Raw genomic sequence first — 12979 nt, 5'->3', positions numbered from 1 at the left:
AATCTCAATTCTAGGACTGTAAAATTCGTTGGACGGGCAGAAGTTCCTGTGAGTGTTACTTGAACTGTGGTTGGAAGAAGTTCTGCAAAGAAAATGGATTGGATGCCGGTGATCGGATAAGATTTGTAGTGGATAATGAAGAAAATAGCGTCATCCATATATTGAAGAATTAGCTTATTGTAATATTTTGAATATTTTGTCTCTAGAAGTATTACGTAGGACCTATGAACACTTTATTTAAGTTTCTTTTTTATGAACTGCAAATGTTAGATATTTTGTATATCAACATTAATGTATTTTGGAATGTTGATATATATGTTTATATAGAACTGCTTATTTATATTGACTATGTCTACTAAATCATAAATATGTACATGTGCCTTGTGATTACTATACCAAGTTTCAATTTTCGTTATCTACATATTTTGATTAAGTTAAAAATTTGAATAAATATAAATTTAATTTAGCGAAAACTTTTCAATAAATATAAAGTATTATTATCAAATATTAAATTATTTTATAATTAGTAAAACTATAATTAAACCTTAGTATATTTATTGCTAATACGATTTCATAAACAACATTATTTATCTATATAATTGTTACTCGGTAAAAATGGTTCCAAGTGAAAAATAATATAAGTATTCCAGTTTGGAATAATATTACCTAAGAACAATTGAATTCATATATTATTGTTATTATTTATACAAAATTAACCATTCATTTCTAGGATTTAACTTACTATAATATTACGTTAATATAAAAAACAAAATAACTTCTATATAATAATATTACTTATATTTATGTTTAAAAAGTCAATTTTATAAATAATTGTAATGTTCATAATTTGTTGGATTTAATATAGTATGGATAGTTGTAATTAGGACAACTTGTTAATAAATGAACATGGATCATCATTTGCATCAACTTATTTCATTAATAATATTAGACATCTGGGAGGTGCGTTTGATAATTATGGTAGTCTGTTCAGTTAAATATTCAGTATTACTTGGGCTGCTCATATGAGTTTACAAGGTCTTCTTGGGGTTCAAAACATTATTAAACTGACAATTGTGGAAGGTCAACTACATATTTAAGGTGGTGTGTCAAGTAAAGAGATTCAATATTAATTGTGCTAATTATATGGCTGCAAAGTAATACTCTATATAAGCAATTGCTATATGAACCTACATCAGGAGTTATTCGAGAATATTATGCCAAGGGTACCGAAGAATTAGGATGTTGTCCACAATAAGTACAAACATCAGTTGGTTTAATGTCTGCATATAATTAATTCTTGTTTTCTTATTGATGTATGGCAGTTTGCATATTTAATGCACTATGCCCAATACGATTTTTACCATAATGTAATTGTCAGTTCAGACATGATAAATGCAAGGGATAACATCAAAGTACTACATCTTCATTTATTACTTCAAGGCATTGTTACAAAAAATTTATACATTACACCAGAACATCATATTTATGCACATCGGTGAAGCATTCTTACTTTGTAACTATTGCACATATGCATGCTTAGCAAAAAAAAGAACAAGTATGTAATCATTCATTACACATTGTTGAAAACTTCTTTGAAAACTACATTTGTGGTAGCAGTCAAAGTATTATTCTTGGTGTCATGGATTAAAATCTTTAATCCTGACTTGCTTTTAACTCTGGAAGTTGCAACATATAACTGACCATGGCTAAAAACTGGTGTAGGCAGATACAATCCAACACAATCTAAAGATTGACCTTGAGATTTGCTTATGGTCAAAGCATAGGATAGCATGATCGGGAATTGTCTTCTAATCATCTTGAATGACCACGGTGACTGAGATGAGGACATGGACATACACGGGATGTAAACTTCTGTTCCTTTGTTTTTCTCAGTTATAATTTTTGCACTAATTACATGCTTTGCTAGTCTGGTGACTATTAATCTGCTTCCATTACAAAGACCTTCAAATTGATCTAAATTTCTCAATAGCATTATTGGTGTCCCAACTTTGAGTGTTATACTATGGTTTGGTAATCTTGATGTTCTCAATGAATTTAAAAATTCTGGTGTAATACCGTCATATACATCAACGTTCATGGTGTCAGAAGTATCAATGCAGTCTGTGCTGAGGTATTCTTTGACTTCACCTGAATTTTATGAATAACAGTTTTTAGACTTTTAAAATATGACAATGTATGAAAAAATGATAAGTATGAGTTAAGCATCACCTGGAATAGAATCCAGAACAGATTTATTGATTTCATCTATTGTTTCAATTCGACTGGCTAGAATAGCTCTTGATATCAAAAACATCTCATCATTGAATTTTTGGTGTAGTTGTGGATAAGTGCTATTGATTATAGCTTGGGTAGGGTCTTTGTAGTTCTTGATTAGAAATTCTAGAGGGATTTCTATATCTACTAAGCCATCATTAGGTTCATTCAGTAAACCATCACCAATTTTGATTATCCAGGAAGAAAACTCTTCAATTTCAGCAATAGTAGAGCTGTGCAATCCCTACTGTAATAGTCGCATGTTTTTGGTCAAGTTCAGGATCTGACAATGCTCCCAAAGATAGGATGAGTTGATAGTTGCATGAACAATATCATATCTGCTTCCTCGAGGGATAATAGGAAGAATTTGTCTAAAATCCCCTCCAAATACTATTACTTTGCCACCAAAAACAAAATCAGATTTGTTGTGTTCTCTCATGATATCTTTTAAAGTTCGATCCAGTGCCTCAAAACAAAACTTGTGTGCCATTGGTGCTTCATCCCAAATTATGAGGTTGGCCAATTTCATCAAATCTGATAGTTCACTACCTTTTGTAATGTTGCAGACAGAGTGTTCAAGTGTTGGAACTGGAATTTTAAATTTTGAATGAGTTGTTCTACCTCTAGGCAATAACAAAGAAGTTATACCACTTGATGCAATTGTTAGAACTATTTTTCCTTCAGAACGAAGAGCGGAAGATAATGTGTTCCACATAAATGTTTTTCCAGTTCCTCCATATCCATATAAAAAGAACATGCCCCCTTTCTCATCATGCACCACATTTATAATCTTTTGGAAAATACGTCTTTGTTCATCTGCATATCAATAATAATTTAGATATATTGCAATGACTTGTATTGCAAAAACATTTAGAAGAAATGACTAACCTGTCATACTTGTAAAATTTGATTGAAAGATACGTAGTTCATCATCCTTGTTATAATCAAGTTCAGCATACACTAATCAGTTGCCACAGTAATTTACTGCAAAATCATTAGGATAAGGCATGGAGGGAAATTCCTTTAATGTTCTCCTATTGTTCTGTAAAAGCTTCTCAATTTCAATCAAAGTCAAATTTTTCAACAATTCCATATTCAGGTTGAGGCCTACAACAAACAACTTAAGTTAGCATACTTTCATATCCAAACTTAAGATTAATATTGTTAAAAACTATTTCACCTGGATTTCTTGCAATAATTCTTTCATTATATAGAATTCCATCAGAAATTCATTCCCATGTTTTCTTCCAAACCTCCTCAGGTTTGTTGATACTATTTGACATGAGCATAGTTACAAATAATCTCCTCAAGAAGTTTCCAGATCCCCATTCTTTGGCTTCCTTAATAGCTTCGACATATTCTCTATCATCTGCCAAAAATCCAGAAGCTTCACATGCTTCTCTGAATGTAGGATAAGTTATGTTTTCAACAGTTCGCAGATCTATGTAGGATATTGGACCTTTAACAATTGTTAACATCCTCCTTAGGTAGAAAAGTTCACCAGTTGCTGGGAGAACCCAAATAAGTCTTCCAATGGTATTTCCTTTTTTCCTTGGTTTCCAACACCTTTGATTCTTATTATATACATACTTAGTAACAAATTGTGGATATGTTAATTCCCTTGCATCTGAATATTTCTTATTGCACTCCATCCAACTTGTGAACATGGACTCCCTAACTGTCGGTTTTGCCATGATTTCATCAATGTCATCATCATCCTTGAAGTACACTGATTGCTCGCCTGGTAGATGAAAAAATAATCGTTCAATAGCTGGATTTCTTCCATGAATTGGAAATGAAAATATTCTCCAACATGCTTCGCATGGAGAAATATATCTGCAATCAATATATTGTTTGATTTCATCCCTTAGAAGATCAGTTGAAAAACCTTGCTTCTCATTAGAAACAATGGCAGCAGTAATTCTATCATAGCCCTTATTGATGTACTTAAATAAGTACTTGATTGAATTAGACCGGTTGCACCATTCTACATTGACATGAGCCTGATATTTGAGTAATATGGTAGGATTGTAAGGAACCACAAATCGGTTATCTAATGCAATATCATTCTTCAGAATGCTAACACCATTGTTTCTTCGACGATAATGAGGAAAACCATCTTCTGAAATTGTTGTAGTATCTTCAAATTTCTTTGGATAAAATTGAGAACACGATCCATTTTTCATGCATGGAGATGATGTCTTAGAGATTCCACATGGGCCGTGAATCATATGTTCTTTTACACAGTTATACAATTCTGCATCTTCTTTGGCACATGGTATTTCAGCTGAGATTACTTTGCTAATATCCATGGTTGTCGGATACTTGCTTGATGGATGCAAAAATAACAACAAATGAGCATGTGGCAAACCACGTTTCTGGAATTCAATATTATACATGTCTGCAATCACAAATCAGTTACATGATTAGAATAATCAATTAAATGAAATAAGTAAATTGTTAAGTATATGAAGTATACAGACATGCTATGACCCTTCCCAATATGTTCTTCTTTGTTAAATCTGATAATAGTTGGTCAAATTTGATTCTGAAAACTCTTGCAATGATATCTGGTCTGTCTGAAGGAGTTAATTTTAAAGGGTTCAATATTCTGGAAATCTCTGGCCATTTTGGATTGCACGTAAAAGTTACAAAAAGATCTGGGAATCCTACATGACCACATATTGTCATGCCATCAAAATACAATTGATCCATAAATCTCCTACCACCAACAAAGCTAGATGGAAGCACAAAACATTTTCCTTTATGTGAAGCTTCTGTGTAGCTATCATTGCTTGGTTGACAGAGGTTACTGTATTTGTCAACCCTGAGCTTCGACTGATTATTTCTGATGAATGATAGCCTTTCAGACTCAATCATTGTATATCCATCTACAACAAATTATTGGAATAATCTTCTTGATCTAAGAATGGTCATTGGCTGAAGGAGTTAATTTTAAAGGGTTCAATATTCTGGAAATCTCTGGCCATTTTGGATTGCACGTAAAAGTTACAAAAAGATCTGGGAATCCTACATGACCACATATTGTCATGCCATCAAAATATAATTGATCCATAAATCTCCTATCACCAACAAAGCTAGATGAAAGCACAAAACATTTTCCTTTATGTGAAGCTTCTGTGTAGCTATCATTGCTTGGTTGACAGAGGTTACTGTATTTGTCAACCCTGAGCTTCGACTGATTGTTTCTGATGAATGATAGCCTTTCAGACTCAATCATTGTATATCCATCTACAACAAATTGTTGGAATAATCTTCTTGATCTAAGAATGGTCATTGGATCACATTGTCGGGTTTGAATTCTGAAACAAAACCATTCCCTAATTGTTAAGCGGTTACGTTTGAGTGCCAAATAATCACGATGACTAATATCATGCCTATATCCATCTTCACCACAGGGAAACAACAGAGGATACTGATATCCCAAGTAGCTTGTGTGCAACTCATTTATTCTTTGTAATTTTTCTGTTCTGCTTTCCATAATAATATCCCTAGGAGATGCAGTGTCAACATCTCCTACTATTAATGCAACAACCTCTGAAACGGTGGGGATGTTGTATATACGTCCATCGTTCTGCCTATCAGCAATAAGTTTTAATTTAAGATTATGACATGGCTACTCCGCATATTTGTCCTTTGCCATACGAAAAGATTTAGCGTGCACATTGTACTTATCTAGCATATTTGTTAGTGTTCTAACAATTTCAGCATCAATATCATTGTTGTTCCTACATTGAATTTCATATCAATACAAACATGCAACATAATATAATAACAACTATTAAGACGAATGAATTGTACCTCAGAGATTGAATTTTGTTGTGTATCTCATTTTCAGTATCATAAATATATAATTGAGCAAACTTTGGCTGTTGTCCAATTGGTGGAAGAAGACTACCAATTCTGTGACATGATTGTCCTTGGATTCTCAAATTTGGTGGATCACCTCCATTGTTGTATTTATTGTCAATTTTTGCTCAAGGTGATGTAAATGCAAACATCATGTTGTACGTTCTAATATTCTTTTGATAAGTTCTGTTCTGTTTTGAATCTGATTGAAATAAAAGTTGACTTAGCTCATCCGGGGTTTTTTCAACATTGGCAATTCAACTTTTCCATTTGAGCAACACAGCTGAAAGTTCGGATTAATCATATGATGAGATTTGCCAATGCGTTCTTGATACCACATATATGCATTGCAATGCTGACAAACATAGATCGGATCTCCTATATCTGCATACAATTTGCAAATTAATATAATTATTAGTTCAACTTCCCATATATGATAACAATTATGTTTATGAAAAACTTTTTAGATTACTTATCTTGCATTAGCCTCCGTGCTTTGATGGTTCATATCATCTAATTCATCAATGACTGCTTAATTAATAATGATGAAGATATCAGTAATAATGATGAATTGTTAATTTCATTACCAAAATACAATTACCTTCTATTGTTTCACCAAGCGATTCAGACTTATCTGAATCTGATTGTAGTTCATCAACATCTTCCAATATAAATGATTGACTTGGTATATTCTCTTGACTTATATTAGTCACATTATTCACAGTGCTTTCAAACTTGTCAAGCAAACTTTGAGGCTTTTTTCGTGAGGCTGTAACATTTCTTTGAACATTCCTAAATCTAAGATCAGAAGATTGAAGTTGTGATTCCATATACAATGTATCTTGATTAACAAAATAAGTTGTTACATCAGCTAATGGTGTACGATCTCGTGTTTTATTTTCAACGCGCTTCTGATTTTTGCATGTAGCTTTCATCCTCTTCTCCTGCATTATCAGTTTTCTTTTTATTCTTGCACTTGAATTACAGATTCTATTTTCATCGGCCATCATTCTACATTAAACAGCACACACAATGATAATTATTTCGGAAATAACAACATTTGCATAATATATAAAGGTTATATATGAAGATGATAGAAAAAACTTCTACACGAAATTTTCAGAACATCTACAGATATAGTTCATAATACTGCTTTGTGAACAGATAAATGTTACAATTCCAATTAATGAATAACAATAGTACAATGTGCTTCAACCATTTACAACAGATTTGATTTACCAAATTCTCATATGCTTATCCATTAAAGGTTGTGTTTACATAAGGTTATCTAAAAATTTTGGGAGTTTCATGATACAGGGTAGATGAATCGTGAAATTTTTACCGCCAAAATTAACACCACTATAAAGTCATGTCAATGGGAAGCATGATTTGGGGTTCTTAAATGCAAGTCTTTTCACCTTAATGTGTCTAATCTGCCAACTTTATACAATTACATTTCATTATATTATATATGATATTGTACATGCAGATTGTTCTTAGACATTGCTTGTAGCGCAGGAAACAATCATCAAATTCATTGGTTTAATGCATTACAATATCGTACCATCAACTTTAACTATTGCACGTTTTTGGCTTTATTAAATGTTGGTCTGATGATTGCTTTAATGAATTATGATATCCTACTGCTCTATAAACTTTTACGTATCTTTATTAAATGCATGTCTAATCAATCCAGATAACATGTTATAAAAAAGATATGAAAATGTTAAACTGAATGCATAGGTTCGAATGTAACAAAAGTTCGAATTAATATACATGTTAACGATCATGTATCAACGGGTATCATGGTAGTATACTTAAAAAAAAATATTCATAACACGGTCTGATGCTAGTCTTCTTTAAAAACAATGGATAACATGTTGAATTCTGATTATAAATACATAAACATATGCAAGGTTACAATTTTTTTTTATAATACAGGTTAGTATTGACTTTATATATGTTAAGATATAAAGTCACTATGATTTATGAATTGCTAAATACGATCCCTAAATATATCAATGAATTAAACATTTAAAGATCACAACATACAAAAAGTGCACAAACTTTCTTCTAGGTAATCACAACCAAAACTATTTAAAATACTAAAGAAGGTTCCTCAGTGCAATTTATCAAAACAGGATCAACGAATGTAGCCTTTGAAGGAGCCAAAACATTTCTAACAAAACCAACATAAAGTCTTAAGCAACATTTACTACAATAATTTCCATAGCTTTCATAAATTAAATATCATTTCTCCTTCTTGATAGTCTTCATTGTCTTTGTAGCTGACAATTGGGCTAATGGCAGGTCCTCCAAAAGATCAAATTCTATGAAATTTGATGGAATATACTCTATGTCTTCATTGTTACTGGTAGTACAAAGATCTTTTCTGGGCGTGACACATAAAACAACATCTGGATCAAGATCAGCAGTCCTAGAAAGGCACATCTGCAATGAATCATATGTTCAGTAAAATTACATCTTTAAACTGTCCAGTAAAATTAAGACACTAAATGTATCTACTTATATACTTACTAATGAACTATTAGTATCAGCAGATAAGTCGCATGTTGCATTATCACCACATTCAGCAAGTTCCATTGCCTGAAAATTGAACATTCAAAATTATAAATTTTGATCAAACCACAAACCACGTCTTTATCTTAAAATTACATTATTATAATGTACATTAAGGAGATAATATATGTATTTTCTTATAAGAAAGTATTCTTTAACATTTTATAGAATTGACGAAATGAATAAATCTAACTATTTTTCTTTATGATAAATGATTTTTTAGTATTGGGATTGGTTCATGTATGAAATCAAATTGTCCTATAAAGTATGGTAGTACTATGATGCTCAAGTCGGTTGAACCGGAATATGCAAGGATAACAAGCATAAGATTAACTTTACATATCTTTACTTGTACCTTTATATACTTGTCTTTTACTAATTACCTCGAGTAACGCTTGGATTCTTCCATAAATGCTAATGAATATCTCATTTTAATTGTCATAACATCTTGAGTTAATGCGCTATTGCGGTTACTATAGTTCTTACCTGCATCTGTTTGACACACCTCTCTTAGGTCGAGATGTACTAGCTTTCGTGTGATAAGTGTGGTTCTTGTTGGTGCACTATGAAGGTTGTCCTGACTTAGATGTGTCAAGACCATCTTAGCCTAGATGTATCAGACTTTACACAATTGGTAGGTTGTCTTGACAAAGATGTGTTAGGACCATTTTGGCCTAGATATATCAAAATCATCTTGGACTAGATGTATTAGGACCATCTTGAAATAGATGTATCAAGACCATCTTGAAATAGATGTGTCAGGGGCCTTACATAGTACAAGATGTGTTTTGTAACATCCCTAGGGAATATTACTTAAAAATAAATATTAAAATAAATAATTTCATTAAATAATCATCTCGATAAAAATCCCAACGCGGGAAAATTTTATTTCATTAAGTTAGTGCGCCAAAACTCATAACTAATTCATAATTCATTACAAGTTTCCAAAATTTGCATTTAAAACATAAATTACAATTTAGTAAAACCCTAGCACTACTCCCATGCTAGCCCTCACTCCGCCATCTGGGCATCCTCAGCACCACCTGTATCAACATCTGCTCCCGCGTAACGAATTACACGATCATCGCCACACACAAACAGAAAGGGTGAGCTGAGAAAATAAAATAACAAGCAAGTAATCACAGGATATATCATTTACCCAATCTTAATCATTATCTATAAATCTTGGCCAAGACCCTAACCCCCAAGACTTAATAGTCTTCAAGTCTCACAATTGGTTAGCCTTGGACTCGGGAATCTGATGCTCACACGAACCTGCCCGCTCGTGGTCCTGCCTCTACGAACCTCCCCGCTCGTAGTCCTGCTCTACGGACCTACCCGCCCGTAGTCCAACACATGTGATCCACCAGCCCCCGTACCTCCCCGCACGTGGCATCTCTCAACGTGAGCACGGAACATACGAACCTCCCCGCTCGTATCCCCACGTGAGAGTAACTTGATATGAACCTCCCCGCTCATATCATCACATGTCACACCATCCATGAACCTACCCGCTCATGGCACAACATCTCCCGATCCAAGCAAAGCATCAGTTTCAGTAAAGAAAACAGCACACCAAAATGCACAGAACACAGCGTTTCCGCCTGGCCCGGCCCACACGCCGCCAGGCGAAATTGCTCCAGACCGCCTAGCGGTATCCACCTCCCGCCAGGCGCCAGCGTTCTCCCAGACCCCACTGTTTTCTCGTCACCGCCTGGCGGAGCACCCCGTGCCGCCAGGCGCCTCTCAATGCAGACCCTCTCACAATAAGGCTATCGCCTGGCGGCTATCAGTAGACCGCCAGGCGCCATACCAGAATAACCCTTTTCTGGTTTATGACACTCCAGTGAATCCAGTTTACCCTTTTTAGCTCCCTGCTATAGATTGCATAAGAGCCCCAATCTCAACCCTCACATAGGCGAACCTACAATTATCATATGTAAACAAATACAGGTACCTCACCCCGATCAATCCCCTCATTTAAGTTCTCCTCAATTTTGGCAAAAGCTTTAACATAATATCACAACCTCATCCATTCTATGAAGTTGCTAGCATTTCAATTATCTTTTATTCTGCCTTCAATATATCACAGCCTCTCCAGGGACTCAATATTCACCCTAAATCCTTACTAATTGGTTGTTAATCCCTTAGTTAATTGCTACTGCTTCCCACCCATTCTTACCACATTCAATTTAATAATCCAAACACTTAAAAATTCCTATTATGATGATCACCTCATACCCAATTCTGCCACAATCCATCCACAGATCCGTTCTCTCCAAGCAAACTCGCAAGCCTTCCCAACAGTCCTAAACATGGTCGTCAGAATCTCAGAACATAACCCCTGGTTCGCTATCGCCTGGCGGCTCTAGGCTCGCCGCCAAGCGGCACAACAGTGCACACCAATTTACAGAATCCTCTTCACACGCGAATGGCCTCATACCTCTAACGAATTCATCCTTGTTGCCTAGCACATCAAATTGCAGTAATACCTCTATGATACTAGACTTCCTTTTCTCGATCAAACTCTAAATTTCTTCCTAGCTTTTATCTTCCACAATTTAACCACACTCACATTCCCTCTCGTGCTTGAACCAAAAATCACAACTTGTTATCCCCAATGCGACCTGACTTGGTCATACCCCCAACTATAGGTTAGTTTCATATCAACGATGCATCCCACACAATTTGCATACAATAATTTTCAGAACACATAATAATCTCCACACAACAGCATCAAAACAATCCCAACAAAACAAGCACAACAGCGTCGCGTCGCCTAGCAGAGACCCATCGCCGCCAGGCGATTCAACCCAAAACAAGAACAATCACACGCCACTGATGAGCCGCCTGGCAGAAATTCATCGTCGCCAGGCGATCCATGCCAAAACAAGAACAACGCGCCAGTCAGATGTGCCGCCTGGCGGTACGGGATGAACCGCCAGGCGGTTTCTGGAAAAATCCAGAAACCTCAATACAACAGTGCAGAAAAATGACACAGCGATCATGCTATGGTTCAAGACATTGCACAGTTATTCATTCGCAATTAAAAGAACAAGAAAACAACTCCCCTAACCTGGAATTTGCTTCAATTACGAATCAGTGTGAGTGCGCTTCCAATCAAAGTCTCCTTGCCCTTGCTCACACTCCCACGTCAGTTCTCCTCCTTACTTTCCCTCTGTTTTCAATCCTAAAACCACCAAAACTTCTGTCCAAAGTCCCCCCACGTACCACGGCACCTCTCCTTTCATCAATTCCCTCTCTCTCTTGGCTTATGGGTAACCTATTCACTCATTCACTTTCCAAAACGAAAATTATTTAAAAAGGGGTTTAATAACCATTGGGTGGATCATTCAATCTGATTTTTCAGCCCCTTAAACGACTAGGTTAAGCTGCCCCTTTTAAATTCCATGCAAAAATACAATTTGGCAAAAAGAAATCATTTAGTTCTCATCAAGGTTTGAACCCACACTCATGCACATACCAAACCAAGGCCAAACCACTCAACCAACACATGTTTCATGCTAAATCCTACAATTTTAAGAGTTTAACATGATCCATACGAGTTCAATATAAAATCACACAAAAACACATAATTTAAATAACATCCAAGTGGCATACATAGGACTCGAACCCAAGTCCTCACACACAATAAAGTACTCTCAACCACTTGAGCTAGTACTTTTCCACATCATAGCTCCTCGCATTTATTACTTTAAACATTCTCATTATCCGTCCTAATTAAATAATTAATTAAATAACTATTTAATTTTCCCGGATCTTACATGTTTCACTATTTTGTACTCGTTAAAAAAGAAAAATATACTTACTTTTAAGACAAATATTTTGTTTGTGTGTTAGTAGTGTATAGAGATATAAACAAATCTTATTATATTGTTAAGTTTGTCAAATAAAGTACAAAATTTCTCTTGATGTTTTTGGTGTTGAACGTTCAAAGGAGGGTCGGTTCAAGGGTGAATCAAGTAAAACACTCGCTTTAAGCCTCTAAGAAATAAATACTTCAGAAAAATTTTGTTTAGTACTAATAGATTTCTATTAAATTAATTATAAAATTATGTTTAAGAGGAAAATGGTTCAAAATATGTTTTAGTACTAATATACCTATGTTAAATTAATTATAAAATTATGTTTAAGAAAATAATAGTCTAAAAATTATTTTTTTAATAGTAATATACATGTATTAAATAAATAAATTATAACTTTATGTTTGAGAATAAAATTTAATTAAGTTACT

The 12979-nt window shown here is 34.4% G+C and overlaps 1 pseudogene; it reads right to left on the bottom strand.

The window, feature by feature from the left end:
* Window positions 1-1570: 1570 nt before the first annotated feature.
* Window positions 1571-7094, bottom strand: LOC114165473 (annotated as a pseudogene).
* Between the last annotated feature and the right edge of the window lie 5885 nt (window positions 7095-12979).

Source organism: Vigna unguiculata, chromosome 10 (assembly GCF_004118075.2).
Source record: "Vigna unguiculata cultivar IT97K-499-35 chromosome 10, ASM411807v1, whole genome shotgun sequence".
Lineage (NCBI taxonomy): Eukaryota > Viridiplantae > Streptophyta > Magnoliopsida > Fabales > Fabaceae > Vigna > Vigna unguiculata.
This window is presented reverse-complemented; position numbering and strand designations above follow the sequence as displayed.